The sequence below is a fragment of the Gavialis gangeticus genome, unplaced genomic scaffold (assembly GCF_001723915.1).
Source record: "Gavialis gangeticus isolate Ggan-Ray unplaced genomic scaffold, GavGan_comp1, whole genome shotgun sequence".
Lineage (NCBI taxonomy): Eukaryota > Metazoa > Chordata > Crocodylia > Gavialidae > Gavialis > Gavialis gangeticus.
Genome location: NW_017729028.1, coordinates 14,321,880 through 14,326,383, shown reverse-complemented (window position 1 = coordinate 14,326,383; position 4,504 = coordinate 14,321,880).

The following is a 4,504-nucleotide window of genomic DNA, read 5'->3' as shown; positions in this document are numbered from 1 at the left end:
ATATTATTTTCATGTCTTTTAAGCACCTGCACATTTAAAAATGGCTGTAGGATGCTTTAGCTAAGCCTCATTTGATAAGGTTTAGCCAAAGCATCCTCACAGCCATTTTTAAATGCATGGAGGCTTAATAGATGTGATGCTGTGGTGATGCTAGAGCATTTTAATTAGAGTGCGGAACAGACATCAGTAACTGAGTCTGCTCCAACATGTTCTAACTAAAATATGAATAAGAATGTGTATAGGCAGCCTGAGGTTGTAAATTTGAAATAAAGTAATTTGGTTATAGAATTAAGATATTACACCAATTTTAAATGATAGATTCAATTTTACCTGTATTTTGATTTTGATATGATAATTATTTTATTTTCAGAGTAGTTTAATTTTATTAGCAGCATTTCAGCTATGGTGTCATGTCCATCATTTTAATTTTATTTAAGTGTGTTGATAAATTTAATAAAAAAGACTGAGTCAGATTTATTTAAGTAACCAATATGGGTCTAGAATCTTTTAGAGCTTGGTGGATACCATGAGATCAGACCTAAAAGCCTGACCAGTTTCTCCTTGTTAGTACTTTTCATTCTGGCATAGCTCTTATACAATGTTATGGAACTCCTGACTTTCAGTGCAGTTAGCAGATTATACAAATCATTTTCCAACTTTTTTGGACCCTAAACTACACAGGCCTTCATTTCAGGTCTCATTCAAAGTTAACTGCAATCAACCAGATAGACCCCACTGGTTTCCAAGGACTTCAGATCTGGAATTTAATGTATTAAAAATAATTGGATAGGTAAGCATGTCATTGTAGATTAAATTATCTTCTGTGAAAACTGGCACATGAGTAAACTTTGAAGGAACACAATATAGAGGACATCTGAAAATTTGGCACACAGCAATAGCTAAAAATCTTTGCCATCCTGATCTCAGGCAATAAGATTTTCACTGTAATTCTACCATAAGAAATAAGTCTTGAATTTGAAAAAATGGGAGGAGAATGGTGCACACAATGTGTGAATCATGCTTATCATATTACCCTCTTAAGTACAAAGTACCATCTGGAACAAAAAATTCTGTGTGGGGCAATACTGTTTTTCCAAACAAAACTCATAATTATTTTGTCAGTGTGGATTACTTCTGGCAACACAAATCAAAACACAAATCTCACCATGTGGGTCATGGGAAACAGACTCCAGCTATCAGCTTAACCACAGGCTGAGCTTGATATTGTATGTTGAAAATATTTATACCCAAATAGATCTACAATTATGATAGAGAGAAATTTGATCTGAGTTTGGGGTCCTCAGTTAGAGAAGGTAGTTCAATATCATGAGCTTAGAGCTAAATCCTATTTTATCTTTATATGCTGAAGGAGCACTTAAATAGCTACAAAGCTGAGCTTTTGGCACATGCACAGGTGGAATCCCGTTTCTATTTGTGGTCAGATCGGATGACCCTGCTAGAGGTAAGGAAGTGGTGGTAGTAGTGGAAAGCCTTTAATTTTTATTCAAATGGCTGATGGCTAGGACACTTGATTTGGCAGTAAAAGACAGAATCTAGGTCCACCTCACCTCAAAGGGGAGCTGAATCTGCATTGGCTACTTGTTAACAAAGTGCTCTAACCACTAGACCATGTGTTAGTAACCTCTCTACATTTTAGCAGCTACGTTCTATCACCAGGTCAACATCCTTCCTTTCCCCCCACCCACCTGTCTTGCACCTATTATCTCCCGTGGCCTCTGATCCTCACTGCCATGCATCCTCATTTTCACAGACCTGCATTTTGCATATTAGCTTCTATTACATCCAGGAGAACATAAAACACCAGCAGACTCTGCCTATGCCTGAAGAATAGTGTTTGTGCCCAAAAGCTTGCAAAGAACAATTTTTCCAACTATCTAATTGGTCTAGTAAAACATATCACAATTACCCAGAGAACCTTGTCAGCCGTTACTTAAAGTATTCTCAAGCCCTCCACTGGGCAGCCAGGAGGGAAAGCTATGTAGGGCCTGGAGGAGATAGGCCAGCTGGAGAGACAGCAGCTCAGAAAAATTGATTCTCTATACCAGGAAGAGGTGAACCTGGGTTTTGGCTCTGCTTCCACTGGTGTTTCTGTATTTGACATTCAATATTTGCTGGGATAAAAGGGTAGTGGGTTAATTCTTCCCCATTGTTGGTAGGGGGTGGGCTCGGGCCAGGACCCAGGGCCTTCTTCATTGCAGCCTGTATTTCCCACTTTTCAGCAACATGCTATAATGGTTGGGATATAAATTAGGAATTAATCAAGAACTCTCCACCCATTGTTTTGAAGCTGGGCAGCCAGAAGGGAAATATTAAATACCACTAGGCTATTGAGTAAAAGAGGTGGAAAGCCTGCCCTCCTCCTCCTTCCCCCCATCCTCCCACTAGCTGTGTTTTTTTCTGTTTCAGGACTTATATACGTCCAGTGTTATATATGTGTCCAGGCAATTCTAGTCCACCTGAATTCCTGAGCATGCTCAGAAGGGAAGTGCAATGTGAATGTAGCTACATAGAATCTAACCTGCGTACATGCCAAAAATTGCTGTTATGCAGTTATATAAGTGCCACTTAGGTGTGTAAAAGTAAAATAAGATTTTGCCCTTAAACTGGGATTTGAAGCTCAGATTGGATTTTCTTCTCAAACAATGCTGTCAATATTAAAGATTTTACAGAACAAATTATACCCTGTATAACTTGTGCAACTTGTGTCTTCCATCACACCTTCAAGTATGCATTAGTCCCTGCTAAGCAATCACTGAGTTTCATATGTAGGTTATTTCACAATGTGACCCTCAGATTCTTTATTCCTGGTGACTAGAGCTAGTTTATGAAATCCAAGCCAACTTATTTTTATAGCGTATGTCAAAGTTCTTTTTATTTTAGTGTACAAAATGGACATAATTTTCCTGTTTAAAAATGTACATTTTAATATTTTTTTTATCAAAAACATCATAAAAATTTTCTTGTAGTGGTATTATAAATTTGTATTTAAACAACATTTTTATAGAAATGGATGCTGATCTTTTTCTGTGAAAAATGTCCATTTTTAAAAAAGAAAAGCAATATATTGAAAAAAACTTTCCTCTGAAACATTTCTACTGGCTGTATTGATGAAGATGAAAAGGACCCAGTATGAATCTTAGGGCCCAAGGTAAGTTGGCAAGACTGGTAGTTAGAAGAATCAACCATGAAGTCATTTTTGCACTTATTTTTATGGAAATATTGCATTTTGGGATTCAGCAACAAGCTAAGTCCCGTATCATTTGCCACTTAGTAAGGTGACTATGCACTTCTTAGCAATATCGGATAGCATATAAATAGTTCAGTAAAACATATGTGAATTACCAATCCCACAAATGTTCTATAACTCAGCAGTAAATCACTATTCCTTTTTCCAATTACTGTTTATAACAATGTTTTATGAGTAATGGTTTGATCTGCCTCTTTTTGACTTACATGTTGATATACGGCAATACCTAAGGTCAGTTTATGCCTTGTTCAAGTGGCTATAATGTATTTTTTAAAACACATTAACAAAATCATTTTTCAAGTTTTATAACTTTTTAACTTCAATTTTTAGCTTATAGGTGTTTTAACTTCTGAGACAGATATTTCAGTATGTATTCTTTTTAAATTTAGGAGCCCCTAGTTGTAGATAAAACTGGGCACATTTACATGTACATATTAATGCAACACAATAAACTACAGTACAGTTCATGCTGGAGTTTATTGCTCCCAGGAGCAGCATTTACACATGTGCCTGGGACCATAGTATGTTGAGCAGGAGCAGTGCAGCCCCAGCTGGCACGGGTACTCGGGAGTCAGCCTGCCAGCCCAGGGCTGCTCTGATCTGACTCAATGTGCTGTGGAGGCACTGGCTGGGGCACAAGAGTGCTTTAGTGCAGTATTAGTCAGCCAGCAGCCCCTGGTTTGATTCCCCACCTTCATGTCCCAGCCAGCCCCATCAGCATCTACATGTACATTGCAGTGGGGCTGTGCAGGGTGGGCAGCAATGGTGAGAAGACCCTGGCATGGATCTCTGCTTCCTGTAGAGCCAGATTGCATGGCAGGGATTCCCCAGCCCCCGGTTTGATTCCTCAGCTCTCTGATCATTTCCCCAGCTCTTCCTGGGAGGTGCAAACCCACAGAGCTGTGTACTGGGTTTCAGCAGGCTGCTGCTGCAGGCTGGGGCCAATGGCAGCACTGCAGTCCTCCTGGTGCTCAGCGCAGGCTGTGCCAAGTGGCTATCACTAGCCTCAGCCTGCAGTAGTAGCCTGCTGAAACCCTGCATGCAGATCAGGGGCCCATGCCCCCTGGGAAGGGCTGGGGTACTTCGATGGACAATGCTCGGCAGCGTTGGTTTCCCCGGTGTGTTTCCAGGGACAGCGAGGAGGCGTCTCTCTGCAGGACGGCGCTGGGGATCACGGGGCTCAGAGAAGTCCCCCGTGCCGCTGCCTTCCTGCCCCCACTTCCTGCGAAGGCGGCT